This window comes from Pongo abelii, chromosome 5 (assembly GCF_028885655.2).
Source record: "Pongo abelii isolate AG06213 chromosome 5, NHGRI_mPonAbe1-v2.0_pri, whole genome shotgun sequence".
NCBI classification, from domain to species: Eukaryota; Metazoa; Chordata; class Mammalia; order Primates; family Hominidae; genus Pongo; species Pongo abelii.
Window position 1 is genome coordinate 94,433,767 of NC_071990.2, and position 15,723 is coordinate 94,449,489.

The 15,723-nt window shown below is 35.5% G+C and overlaps 1 long non-coding RNA gene across 2 annotated transcripts in view; it reads left to right on the forward strand.

The window, feature by feature from the left end:
* Positions 1 to 1,799: 1,799 nt before the first annotated feature.
* The window catches only part of LOC129054385 (uncharacterized), an 83,213-nt gene continuing 69,289 nt past the window's right edge, over positions 1,800 to 15,723 (forward strand). For both annotated transcript variants that reach the window (XR_008519067.2, XR_008519086.2), the window contains exon 1: positions 1,800 to 14,759. This is a non-coding gene — a long non-coding RNA (uncharacterized LOC129054385). The remainder of the gene's footprint in view (positions 14,760 to 15,723) is intronic.

Genomic DNA, 15,723 nt, shown 5'->3' on the forward strand with positions numbered 1-15,723 from the left:
GGGATGGAGGGACTATCCTGATTGTTCTGGTTGGCCCCATATAATCATAAGGGGCTTTAGGCGTGGGAGGCAGTAGAATTACAGTCAGGGAGGAGAAGGCAATGTGATGATGATGGAAGCAGAGGTTGGAGTGATGTGGCCACAAGCCAGAGTGATGACAGCCTGCAGATGCTGGGAGAAGCAAGGAACAGAGTCTCCGCTGGAGCTTCCAGAAGGAATCAGCATACTCACACCTTGATTTTAGTCCACTGCGCTTCATTTCAGACTTCTGTCCTACCTCCAGAACAGTAAGAGAATAAATTGGTGTTGCTTTAAGCTACTAGGTTTGTGATAATTTGTTAGACGAGCCAACAGACACTAAAACAATTGGCAACTTAAATACTCATAAGAACAGATATTTCTTTGCAAGAATAAGAAACAGTAAAAATAGATATTGTAATAGTAGTGGCAGAAGCTTTCACTAACTGAGATTCCATTGTTTATAAGACATTATTCTGGATGACTTTATTTTTTTTGATTCTCATAATAGCACTTAAAGGAGTATAATACCATTCTTGTTTTATAGAAACAAAAACATAGAAAGTAATTTCATCACAGGATAAGTGGTAGAGCCAGGATTTGAACACAGTACTGTGTGTCATCAGTTTAAAAACTGGTACATTACGGTCGGGCACGGTGGCTCACGCCTGTAATCCCAGCACTTTGGGAGGCAGAGGCAGGTGGATCACAAGGTCAAGAGAGATCGAGACCATCCTGGCCAACATGGTGAAACCCCATCTCTACTAAAAATACAAAAATTAGCTGCATGTGGTGGCACATGCCTGTAATCCCAGCTATTCGGGAGGCTGAGGCAGGATAATCACTTGAACCCGCGAGGTGGAGGTTGCAGTGGGTCGAGATCATGCCAGTGCACTCCAGCCTGGGCGACAGAGCGACACTCTGTCTTAAAAAACAAAACAAAACAAAACAAAAAACCTGGTATATTATATAAGAAAAACACAAATTAAGAGAATAATTTAAACATGTTTGAAAGAAATGTTGAAAACCTGTGATAGGCAGTGTTATGGGTTGAATTGTGTTTTGCAAGACAGTTATGTTGAGCTACCTGAGGACAAATGAGGACATTAGATGGGCTCTAAATCAATGTGATTGGTATCCTTATAAAAGGAGAAATTGTAGAGAGAGACTTTCATACAGGGTGAATGCTACGTAAAGATGAAGGCAGAGATGAGGGTGATTATTGTACAAGCCAAAGAATGCTAAAGATTTCCAGCAAACCACCAGAAACTATAAGAGAGGTATGAAACAGATTTTCCCCCACAGACCTTAAAGAACTACAACTGACGATACCTTCATCTTGGATATCTAGCTTCCAAAATGTTGAGACAGTAAATTTCTGTTGATTAAACCACCCAGTATATGGTACTTCATTACAGCAGTTCTAGCAGACCAATAAACACAATGATAGTGATAATTATGATAATAATAACAAAAGACATTGTGGGTGTTTTTAAAAATTAGTATTCCACTCATTGTAGTTGTAAAATAAAAAATGGAGTTTCTACAAAATTTTTTATTCTGTTTATTAGTCTAGCACATTGTAATAATCACTTTTAGGAGACTTTTGAATAAAATTTTATCTCATTTTTCAATTTAATTAAACATCTACAAACATTAAAAATGGCATTTATATAGATAACATATTTGATTTCCTTTTAAAATATTTTTCTTGTTTGATTTAAACAAAATCTTGAGTATTTAAATAACTTTCAATAGATTAAACTTATAGATATATTGAATCCTAAAGGCTATTAATGTTCCAATCCTATAGATAAATGATAACATTTAAACTTTAATATAAGCCTAAGTCCAGTACTGAGTTAGACATTTTAATTTATTCTTATGGGTTAAATTCCTTTAAAACTTTAAGGAACATAAAATACCGAACATGCACTAATTCCTTAACCAAATACATAAAAGTAATGGGGTAAATTCTCTCAAATGTTCTTGTGTGCTTAATTCTAAGTGTAGGTTGGAAGATACAAGGGAACAGAAACAATTTATCATCCCACACAATTCTGGGGTTACTCTCTCAATTTGCTGCGGTTACTCGTATCTGTGCGCAAATGGGAATTCTAAGCCTTATTAATGGCCTGTAACATGCATTAAAGAAGAAAATAATTTTGTGCTCCATCTGCCTAAGACTTGAGTCAAATCCTTGCTTTTCAAGCCAAAATGAATTCTGCGCCTCCACCCATGTGGTAAACCAATTGATGATTTTTATTTCTTTGGCTCTTAAAAGCCGGTGTTGATATGATGTTAACACTGTGCTGAGCACAGGTGAAAGTACTCAAGATTACTAACTCATTTAATCTGTGGATTGCGACTCTAACTCCCAGTGGGGGCTCACAGGTTACCAGCATTAGTGAATAAGGAATATCTAATTTGCATAACTGAAAGATGCTGTAACTAGATGAGTAGGGTGGTAGGGCTGACATTTGTTCAGTAATAAGATCTAGGATCAACACATTAGATTTAGTTTCTTTGAATACAACCAATCCTAGTAAAGAGTGAAATGGAATACCCCAGAGCAACAGATCACAGTCAGGGAATAGCAGGCACCGCTGATGAGGCCCAGCACAGGACAGATACACAGTAGGCCTCGGGAGAGAGTAGGTGTTGATAATGAGGAGATAACTAATGGGCCATCACATGCCATCACATCCCATCTAAAGGTTAAGGTACTCTGAGACCTTTAACACCTACTCTAAAGCATCAGAGTGTGCTGTGTTTGTTGGTTAGAAAGTTTATTCTGGATAGATTAAATAACTTCATAATGAAAAATTTTATGGTAAATATTTTAAATATAAATATAAAAGATTTTAAACTTTATCTCATATAATTTCCTCTCGAAGATACATTAGTGAACTGGACATAATGTGGTTCAGTGTAGCTTTCTGATCTCATACATTTGATAAAGTTTTACATATATCCTATAATAGAATTATTACAAAAACCCTATGAGTTACCAAATAAGGAATTATGTCTTACAGAAGTTAGTGAGAAGGCTAGTTAGTAAGGAGCAGAGGTATTCAAACACAAACCTGTTGGAATCCCAGGTGAGGCTAGAGCCCTTGAATGCTCCCTTATTCTCACCACCTAGTAATTTTAATGAGCTTTTAGAGCCTTGCATTTTGTCTAGGAATAAGATGTCTTTTAGACCACTATACCCTGAAATTATTTTTTAAAAAAAAGATGTTTGAAAACTTTGTAAAAACCCATTTCCCACCTCCCATAGAAAGTGAAAAAAAAAAAAAAATTTGTAGTGAATAGGAACTAAAAATAGGACAACAAATAAAAAATATAAAGATACATCCTCGGTTTGCCAGTATCTTTTTGAGGATTTTCGCATCGATGTTCATCAGGGATATTGGCCTGAAATAACTCAAGATGGACTAAAGATTTAAATGTAAGACCTAAAATCATAAAAAACCTAGAAGAAAACCTAGGCAATACTATTCAGGACACAGGAATGGGCAAGGACTTCATGTCTAAAACACCAAAAGCAATGGCAACAAAAGCCAAAATTGACAAATGGGATCTAATTAAACTAAAGAGCTTCTGCACAGCAAAAGAAACTACCATCAGAGTGAACAGGCAACCTACAGAATGGGAGAAAATTTTTGCTATCTATCCATCTGACAAAGGGCTAATCTCCAAAATCTGCAAGGAACTTAAACAAATTTACAAGAAAAAAACCAACCCCATGGAAAAATGAGCAAAGGATATGAACAGGCACGTCTGAAAAGAAGACATTTACACAGCCAACAACATATTGAAAAAAGCTCATCATCACTGGGTCATTAGAGAAATGCAAATCAAAACCACAGTGAGATACCATCTCATGCCAGTTAGAATGGTGATCACTAAAAAGTCAGGAAACAACAGATGCTGGAGAGGATGTGGAGAAATAGGAACGGTTTTACACTGTTGGTGGGAGTGTAAATTATTTCAACCATTGTGGAAGACAGTGTGGTGATTCCTCAAGGATCTAGAACTAGAAATACCATTTGACCCAGAAATCCCATTACTGGGTATATACCCAAATGATTATAAATCATTCTACTATAAAGACACATGCACACATATGTTTATTGCGGCACTGTTCACAATATCAAAGACTTGGAACCAACCCAAATATCCATCAGTGATAGACTGCATAAAGAAAATGTGGCACATATATACCATGAAATACTATGCAGCCATAAAAAATGAATTTGTGTCCTTTGCAGGGACATGGATGAAGCTGGGGACCATCATTCTCGGCAAACTAACACAGGAACAGAAAACCAAACACAGCATGTTCTCACTCATAAGTGGGAGTTGAACAATGAGAACACATGGACATAGGGAGGGGAACATCACTCACCAGGACCTGTCGGGAGTTGGGGGACTAGGGGAGGGATAACATTAGGAGAAATACCTAATGTAGATAACAGGTTGATGGGTGCAGCAAGACACAATGTCACGTGTTTACCTATGTAATAAACCTGCGCATTCTGCACATGTATCCTAGAACTTAAAGTATAATAATAATAAAAAGACATATCCTCACTACATTTCCTATATTTTCTTTAGATTAGGAGGGAGGTTCATTTTCAGTTGGAAAATAGGAAAGGGAGGTGTTAAAAGTTTGGCATTTCAAGTGATCAAACTTGAATAATGGCAACTTTTCTAGTCATGGCCTCATAATGGCTGCAAATCTTGGTGCAAATCTTCCCATTATTGCAATGATTTAATACATACAGTATCCCAGCAACTTACGTTTTAATAAGATGACAATTTATTGCTGAAAGTTTTTTTAAAAGCTATTTTTACTTCTTTTTTTCCCTCTTGTTAACTGTGGAAATACTCCTGTCAGTATATTCCATCCTGGCCTTGTTATGGAAGTGGTACATGCCGCTGTGGTTTGTAGCTTTTCCTTTGTTAGGGCCAGAAAAAATTTTCTGGGTAACTAATTTGTAACATTCCTTTTTCTAAGAGTTTGTGTTCATTTTTAAAGCAGTAAGCTTTATTTTTTTCTGTCAGACAATCTACAAATTATAAACATAGCACAAACATTCTTGAACATAATGAATCCAAACATTTTGCAAACGAAAACCAAAACTTCAGTTTATATTTTTCCAAAACAGTCATCTCTACATTTATTGTTTTTAGCTTGTTTAATTTAAAGCATGGTCAGAGTCAATATTTAATATAATTCAAAGCTACCCAGACTTAATTTTCCCTACCTAGACAGACTCTGATCTTGTTCCAATCCTACCTTGAAACAGGATCAGCATTTTGGTGGGTTTTAACTCCACAAGATATTAGACTTCTTACTGAAGACTTCATGGGGAATGAAGACATTAAACAAAGTCTCTCTGGGTCATGTCTCCATTGCCCCTGAAGATTCCCTCTGACTTCAGTAAGACACTTTGTCTCCCCTTTCTCAGATATAACACCCAAATAACACATCAAATGACTTTTTGCAGTAAACAATTTTAAAGGATTGGTATAATATTGCTTTTGAAATTATTTTGCTAGAAGTGACTTACAATAAAATTACATTTGGCTCTGATTGTACTGCATTAATCATAACTTATGGATTGTTGCAAAGTGAGAAAATATAACCTAAAATTGTTCTCATGCATCATGACATTTTTTATGAATTCAAATTTTAGCAATTAATGAAGTTGACATAGGTTATGCATTTGTAGGCATTTAATTAAAATTTAATTAAATATTTATTAATTTTGACTTTGCAGTTTTCGTGTTTTGGAGCTGATGATTTTTTCAGGCCTGACATATTTTTAGAAGGCCCTGTAGATCTGCAGATCCTTGGCATTCTGCCTTTGAGTGCTATGGATAAAACGACCACATCACTGGAAAAATTTGCCCGATATTCTTATCTTTTTAGCCTTAACTCTCAACTAGCACGACACACTCAGAAAATCTAAAGCCTTGCAATTAGCAGCCCCTATCTCTCTTGAAAGATGTGTTTGTTATTGCTGTTGTTCTTGTGTATCCCTTAACATGTTATGGAAATATAAATCTGTTAAAACCAAATCCTTCACTTGAGAGAATTCTACCCTGTTGAAATACTGTTTCTTTTCATGTTAAGTTCCTAATCCCTAACCAGAGAACATTTGCTGCCCTCAGCCAATGTACATTAGCTGCTTTGATGTAGGTGGAACATTGTGAAAGAGACCCCTTCTGGCACAGGAAGAAATGTACCAGCAGTTTGGCCATCACATCCTGCTGTCTCTACAGCTAAAACACAGCCAGAATTTGACTGGCCTTCACCACCTCCCTTTCTGGCACCTTGTCCAAGCCCCAGCGGTTTCTGGCTGTGCTATTTCAGTGGATCTTAAGTGGTCTCCTGCTCAGAGCTTGCTCTTTTTCAGTCATTTTTTAACACAGCAGCCAGAATGGTGGTCAAACTAATGTCAGGTCATGTCACTTCCTTGCCCTCAGTCTCCAACTTTTCTGTCTCACTCTACATACAAGCCAAAGTCTCCCAGAGGTCTCCCAAGATCTAGGTCCTCTTTGCTTTCTGACCTCTTCTCCTGCTATTGTCCATCTGATTCATTCCCCAGCAGCAGTGCTGACCTCTGTGCTGTTTCTGGAACATAAAACTGCTCTTCTGGGCCTTCACACTTGATCTTCCCTATGCTTGGCACCCTATTCTTGCAGTTGTTGCCACAGTTTTTGCCTTCACATGTTCTTAGACCCAGTCTCAGTTTGATCTGCTCTTTAGCACTTATCACCACTCAAATCTACCGTGTTCCTAACTCATTTGCTCTTTAGCACTTATCACCACTCAGATCTACTATGTTCCTAACTCATTGATCTTGTTTGTTGTCTCTCTCTCCTGATTAGAAAGTAGGTTTGATAAAGGCAAGGATTTTTCTTCTATTTTTTTCTTCTTTGTCTGTATTGCATAGTGCCAAACCCTTGGTGCCTAGACCAGTGCTTGGCTCACTTATGTAATATATTAATATCTGTTCAATGAAGGGATGCATAACAATATGTTTCTGGTTTTTTAAATTATTTTTTATAGAGACAGAGTCTTCCTGTGTTGTCCAGGCTAGTCTTGAACTCCTGGGCTCAAGTGACTCTCCCACCTCAGCCTCCCAAAATGCTGGGATTACAGGCATAAGCCAGCATGCCTGGCCATGCTCCTTCTTTAAAAAGTCAGTAAGAACATTCACATGATATTTACTAGCAGTATCTAGCCCTCCACCAACTAAAGACTCAAAGGTTTTTCTCCTAATCCAACACCCATTTCCTTGAAGGTTGCTCAAACTCATCTGTGAGGTCCTATTTGGGAGAGTTTTCCTCCTGATTTCTACCTGGAGGATGTTCATGTTCCCTGTTCCTTGCAGGCACTTTGCCCTGGAAGCAGCCAGGCTATATCTGATCCCGTCTATGTCAGTCAGCTCTGCAGTGATTCATATAACAGAAACAGAATTCACAAAGGATGGAGACTGGGAGATGGGCTTTGTTTCTAGCTGGATCTTCTCCATATGTTTGACAAACTGTATGAGGGATGTGTGTTTGCTTCTCCTCACTCCAGAGTCTCTGTCTTCAGTAACTTCAGAAAGCAAGAGGATTTACTGAGATGCTTTTCTCAAAAGCAATTTGCCACAAGGGCTTCTTCTTTAACACAGGTGTGAAAAGCCAGCATTTTTTCTTTCATCTCATAAAGTCTTAATTCATTTTGGTTTAATCCTAAATCTGTTCTTTACTTTAGGATATCTGAGAGTGGTACCAGTAGATAACACTGATCCCTTGCAATCAAACTCACTACCCAAAAAGTGCATTTAGGACAAGATTGGAGTCTGTTATGAGGTTCACAGGAAAATGTTGGGAGACCATCTGCTTATCCTGCCCTACCCCGGATCCTTGCCTGTGGAGGACTGAACTTCAAGAGTGGGCATCTGATACAGTTTGGATGTTTGTCTAATCCAAATCTCCTGTTGAAATGTAATCCCCAATGCTGGAGGGGACTTGATGGGAGATGATTAGATCATGGAGGCAGATCCCACAAGAATGGTTTAGCACTATCCCCTTGATGATAAGTGCATTTTTTTTTTTCTCTGAGTTCATGTGAGATCTGATTGTTTAAGTGTGTGGCACCTTCTCTGCCTCTCTCTTGCTCCCACTCTCACCACACGATGTGTCTGCTCTGGTTTTGGTTTCTGCCGTGATTGTAAGCTCCCTAAAGCCTTCACTAGAAGCAGATGCTGGAACCACACTTCCTGTACTATCTGCAGAACTGTGAGATTATTTATCCTCTTTTCTTTATAAATTAGCCAGTCTCAGGTATTTCTTTAAGGCAACACGAGAATGGCCTAACATAGAATCACTTCCTGCTTCCCAAGTCTGCACCACCATATCCAATCTGGTAGATCTTATTCCTTGTAGAAGGCACTTGATACCAATTTTCCTTTACCTGTTTTTTCAGAGCAATGAGATCCCAGGCAGTCCTTGCTGATATTTTTCCAGCAGTGTATCCATACTTCACAGAGATCTCTCATCCAGTGATTTACACCTCTCAGGCCACCTGTTTCTTCAAAGAGCTCTCATGAACACTTTACACCAGTAGGGGCCCTGTAATATCCTGCAAATCTCTCTTGTCTCAGAGCCATCTTTTCTCTCCTCATGGAATATCTATTGCTCTTTTATATGGTAGACCATCCATGTGGCTCCTTTTGGACACAACTCAAATATTTCCTCTGGTCCCTAGTACTTCAGCACCAACACATACTCCATATTTTCACACTCTACAATACACATGAAAGAATTATGACCACGCTCAGTTCATGTGACTGGTTAGGGTATACACAATCTGATTCTCTCAAGGTTTCTTTTAGACAGTAAAAAAATGTCACAAATGGTATGAGACAGTTGTCATGCTGTTAATGTCCACTAAATGAATTAGAAAAAAAGTGGGTGTATCCATGTTAAATATTTAATATTGGTCTACAGAATTAGTGATTCAAGTAATGGCAAATGTATTGGAGTCCAAAAAAGTATGACACACTCAAAGAAGAATAATTTGAGACAAGTTCATTGACAAAAACACAATTTACTTCAAAAGTGTGAGAGTATGGGAACCGCAAAGTACTGTGGAGAAAGATAGAGATAGTAACTGCCAAGCTATCACTATCCCTCAGCCTGAAACAGGGAGAACAGTTTCAGGAACCTGGAAAATGAGTACGAGTTGGCACCTTGCCAGGTGCAGTGACTTCTGGGCAAGTGTCATAAGGGAGCCATGGAAACAAATACTCTGAATCCAATTTTCTTTCCTTTAGACCTCCTGCTAGGGTTTCCATTGGCTCAACCCAATTGGAAGTCTTAAGGCAGTAAAACCCTTTTGTTCAGTCCCTTTAGATTGGTACCCCTGGGGGTAGAAAGCAGCATAGAGAAGAATGGGGAATGGATTTGGAAGGGGGAGCACAATAAGCTTGTCTATGTCTATAATTCTATGGTAATTCTTCATGCCACAGACATTTATGGCTCTCGGTGGTTCAGCAAGACTACACCATAGAAGAGAGATCTTATACCTACACTTTTTACCATCTAAAGAGATTTCAAAAATAAGTGCTAGTTATTAAAGTTTAGTTATTAAGACATAAGGATAATTTAAGAAGAGAAAATAGAAAACTCTATACTGAACATTTTTATAACAAAGAATTAAAAAGATAGTAAATTCAGCAGATAATTTCAGAGGCTGAAATTTTAAAATACATTGAAACCTTTGAAGATTGATGTAGAAGCCTATATGGGTGAAGATTTTTTTTTCTTTTTGAATTTTCATTCAGGTTTTCAGAGGTTGATGTATTGCCTACAGGGAATAAACTGCAATTCACAAGGCAGAAGGCTGGACTACAGAACTCTGCAGCTTTGAGTTATATTATCAGATATCTAGACTTTGAATTTGTCAAAAAAGAAATTTTTGGAGGTTCTTGCTGAATTACACGGTTCTCTTTGCATGTTGATATGGAGTACATAGATAACAGAAATAGATTCTCAAATGTATGCATATCTTTCATAGGAAAATTTGTTTTAGACAAGTTAAGCTTATTTTAAAAACAGGAGATTTTTTTCAGAACAATTTAGTAAAAATGAAAAAGAATCACAACCCAGTTAGCGTAATGACAGTTTTAAGAAAAACTTAATAACATTAAGGGGTTGTTGAAAATTATATAATGGGCACTTAGGAAACCGTTTTTAAAAGTCATTTCTAATTATATTTTAATGGGTGCATATATATGTGTATATAGTGTGTGTGTGCATGTGTGTTAGATTAGTTCAGATGAAAGCCAGCTACAAGAAAAAGCTGTTTTTTAAGATGCATTTTTAATTTGTCTCTGTGCAAATAAACAGATCACTTTGTTTAATTTTGTAGCATTTCTATTTCACATTTTGATGAAAAGACTCAATCTTTGACTTTCCCATTAACTGAAGTGCTTTTGTATTAACCTACTTGGAAAAAAAAAAAAAAAAGAAAAGAACAATAGACTTCATATTCCAGAAAAGCTGTTTAAGCCAAACTTCAGAGTGACACTTTGGGCTTGTAGGGTAGGCAATTTTATAACAATGTTGCTATTCTGATGTATCTGAAATTTTTAAATGAATAGTAGCACTTCTCATTTAACCTTGGGTGTAAATTTTCCAAGCTATTGCTAAAGTGGGCCTATCTCAGGCATGTTCTTTTTGAGCCAAATCTGAAATTGTCTTTGGTATTTTCTACCTATGTCCTATTTTAAGGGATTGTTGTCAAAACATACTGTTTTTTTTTGGAGAATTGAGTTGATATAGCAAAGAATGACACATTTTAATGCTTCCTAATTTCACAGCTGCTTTTGATGTTAAAATTTAACTTTGGATATTTAGAATCTAAACTAGTTATAGCAATACATTTATAATTGTTATGATTTAACAATGAATTGTTAAGTCTATATTTTGGTTCTTTTATGTGAAGAAAAAATATTAACAGATTTGGTTTAGAGCTTAGGGAATATTTTAATTCATTCAAGCTGCTCTATCAAACTACCATACACTGGGTGGCTTATAAGCAATAGAAATGTATTTCTCACAGCTCTGGAGGCTGGAAGTCTGGGAGCCAACATGGTCAGGTTTTGGGGAGGACCCTTTTCCAGGTCACAGACTGCTGTGTCCTGTATCCTCATATGCAGTACTGCTGTACTGCTGTATCTCCTGTATCCTCATATGGTGGAAAGAGAGTGAGAAAGATCTCAGCATCCCTTTGATAAGGGCACTATTCCCATAAATGAAGGCTCCATCTTCATGACCTAATTATCTCCCAAAAGCTAAACCTCTGAATAGCATCACATTGGCTGTTAGTATTTCAACATATGATTTTTCTGGGGGAAATAAACATTTAGTTGACTGCAAGGAGTATTTTTAAAAAGCATTAAGGGAAACACTGATACAGTCAAGTAAAAATTCTTTATAAAATAAAAGACATGATTAAATTAAAGATAAGCATCAGGCTAAGAGAATGTATCTTCAGCGTATACAGCATGCTAAGATTGGCTGTCCAGAATATAGAATATAGAAACAATATTCTCCTAGGAATAAAAATGAAAAATATCGACAGTTACAAAACAAGCCATGGGTATATGTAACTTTTTTAGAAGGAAGTTAATTTTTAAGTGTGTATAAAATGCTAGATTTCAATGAACGTTTTAAACATGAAATTTTAAACTAAGATAGTGATTTTCAACTACTAAATTGGCAAAAAATAAATACGGATAATAAGCAAGTGCCAGTAAAATTGTGGAAAGGCAGATTCCTTATATACTCCAGGTAGGAGTGCAAATGCTATAGATTTAGACAGAATCTAATAAAATTACGAATGCTTACGGTAGGCAGAATTCTAAGATAGCCCCTGTGGTCTTCACTCTCTGGTGTTGTGTTCTCTATAATCCCCTCCTTTTGAGTGTGAGTGGTACCTGTGACTTTTGTAAAACCAATGGAATATGGTCAAGATGATAGAACGTCATTCTTATGATTAGGTTATGATATATAGTCATTCCTTGATTTGCAAAGTTTTCTTATGCAAAAATTTCAGTTACCATAGTTTAGGTAAATAATACCAGTCCCCAACTACATGATCCAAATTCAGTTACCACAGTATCTTAACTGTAATTGCAAATATACAAACTTTGCTACCTTTTCGGACTATATATCACTATGTAAATAACAGACGCATGTATGATCAGTGACGTATCATGTCACTTCTGTCAAAGTCTGTTGGTAAGTGTTCATTACATTACACAATCCAGTCATTTCGTGCACAGACAGAAAAGCCTATAGTTGTGTTGTCTCCTTGTTGTCCTGTGATAAGCAACATACTATTTTACAGGAATGGACAATTGATAGAGGGATTTGACTAACAAAGATGAAAGTACAGCAAATAAATGACAAGTGAAAATACTGGGAGTGAAATTGGATTAGATTAGATTTGAATATCGAGATGACAAGGCAAACATTGGACAAGACCAATATTTGTATGAAGCTACTTTTTTTTCAATGATATTGAAAAAGTACAATGAATATTAAAAAACAAGACAAAATTATTTCAACATCATCTGTTAAAATTGTGTAAGGAATTGAGCACTTATTTCACCTTTGGGTTGAATATTACAATGAAAACAATCCCAATCAGTTTGTCTAGTATTCAAGATAAAGGTTTGAAGTTTATTGCCTCATTGAAAAAAAAAGCTAATTACTGAGGCTGAAGAAGTAAATTTACTGCCAATAAAGGCTGGTTTAATTGTGTCAGAAGTTGCATAAATTGATTAATTTTTGTCTATCTGGTGAAGCAGCTGGAACCAATAAGGATGCAGCTGTGAAATTTGCACCCATATCCCAAGGATTGATTAAGGTTTATGTAATGATTGTGAAATATTTAATGCTGATGAGAGGAGTCAGTTTTGGAAGGAAGTCCCATTAAAACTTCCATGAAAAAAGACATAAAGTTTCTAAGTGGCCATGAAGGAGAAAATATAGACATGCACCCTGAAGAACTTAGTGAAGGCAAATGTATTGATATAAATGAGAAAAGTGGTTGTGATTAGAAAAAGGTGGGGGGGAAGGTTCAGAGGAAGTAATAGTGGGAAATCACTTCACATTAAAGGAACTCTTGGAGACATCTAATATTTAACTTGGAAAACATAAAACATTAGAAGTTGACTTAAACTTTAAAAGGACTATACAAAGTCATTGACTTGGTATACCAAAACTACCAAGGTATAGATAATATGCTATTTCACTTGAATGTGATGAAAAGAGGAAGACAAGCACTATTCAATCTACGCTTGGTAAGTTATTTTTTTAAACAAAGAAATAAAGCACTTCAATTCCTAATGTTTCCAGAGTTTGAAATTACAATTTTAAATATATTTCATTTTTTAATTTTTTTTGTATTTTTCAATGTAGAGTAAGAGTTTTTAAAGTTTTGACAAAAAAATTTTAAAGTTCACAGAACAATCATAAGGAAAATTATAATTTTTCATCAGTTGTTAAGATGCTTCACCTAGTTTCAGTTTGCACCATAATTTTTGTATTCCCACTATACCCTTCAAATAGAGACTGCATGTGTATATAAAACTTAGTCTTACTTGCATATACACATGAGGACACTCACGCCGGTTTTGAAGAATCGAGCTGCTAAGTTATGGACTGCCAATGGAGAAGGCCACATGAAAGGGAACTGTAAGCCTCAACTCTACTGCGAGGAACTGAATTCTGCCAACAACTAAGTTAGCATGGAAGCAAACCCAAGCTCCAAATGAGACCACAACCCCAACAGACATCTTGATTGCAGCCTGTCACACCCCAAATTGAACAGCCAGGTTAGCTATGACTGTAAAGTTGACCCATGGACATGGTGAGATAATAAATATGTATTGTTTTATGCTAGATTTATCTTAGCATGTTGTTTTAAGCTAGATATCTTAAATGTGTGTTTATTGAACTAGATTTATCTTTATCCAAATGAATAGATTAAAAAACATGGTGATGAATGAAATCGAATACCAAAATGAAACATGTAATGTTATTTATGTAAATACAAAGAAAAGTCTCAAAATGCTATGTACTGGCTATGAGCATATATGCATATATAAAGGTTAAAAAAGTGTACTAGAAGGATGACACTGCATTCCAAATAATGGTTGTTTCTTGGGGATTGGAATGGGGTGTGGGAATCGAACCTGCAGTATTGAACAGTAGGAATTTAAACTTGAACTGGAATTTATGTTTCTTTAAGAAAAAGGAGTACAAAATGTAAATAACTGTAAGTTTAAAATGTCAGGTTCACAATGTTTATTATTTGTAATTTTCTAGATTTTTAATTGCTTAAAAAAGAATGACTATAAATTCTAATACCTGGCATGCACCGAAACCCTAATTTCTACCTGGTCGTGAAAGGAGATGCTGAGGAGTCAGGAAGGAAAATATTCAAAATGTTTCATTGAGGGTGGAAGAAATTAACTGTTGAGTTCTAGAGAATAAGAACAAGATTGAATAGATTTTCCCTTTCTGCTCTTAAATGGTTGCTGTCTGATTTTTAGGAGAAACTTTCTTTCTTCTAATGGTGTGCACTTACTCATAGACAGAAGCCAGATTCAGCTGGCTTCCCTAGGGAGGAAGCTCAAAAGCGCTTCAGTGTATCTCACCAGGTAAGTTTCTGATGATCTATTTCAGAATCACCCGGAGTGCTTGTTAATGATACAGATGCTTGTGCCCACAGTGCATTCCCTGAGTCAGAATTTTGGGGGATTGTGGCCAGGAATTTTCATTTTTGTAAGCTCTCTGGGTAATTCTAATGCATTCTCATTTTTAAAGCAATTGTTACCACTTTAATAGTAAAATAGAGCTCATAAAATAACAAAGTATTTGCAGATGTTAATAAGCATATATATACACCTTATATTATATATAAGTATATATATGGTATATACATATATATACCTTATATTATATATAGAAAGAGCAGGGGAGGGGGGAGTTTTTCATTCATCCTGAACTTTACTCTCATGCCTTTCACAAGAATGGGAATGGAAGCTATGAAACAAAAGGAAAATTAGACATTTTTCATGATGGCAGAATAATTGCCACACCTTCATCTCCCTTAAAGATTTATTTTAAATAAAATGTCATTCGTGTGTGTGTGTGTGTGTGTGTGTGTGAGTGTGTATATATATATATATACATAATATGTGTAATTAATGTGTAAATGATATATTTATATTTATATACTATATATTTATATTAATTATGTGTAGATAATATATATGGTGTGTATATATATACCTTATATATGTGTATATATTATAATGTGTGTGTATATATATACCATATATATATACCTTCTATTATATATAAGTATATATGGTATATACATATATATACCTTATATTATATATAAGTATATACATACTTACATATAATAATATATTATATTATATAATATTATATATAATAATATATAATGTAATATATCATAATATATATATAATATATATTATATTATATAATATATCATGATATATTATATTATATAATATATATAATGATATATATTATAGTATATATAACATATATTATAATTATATATTATAATATAAGGTATATACATATATA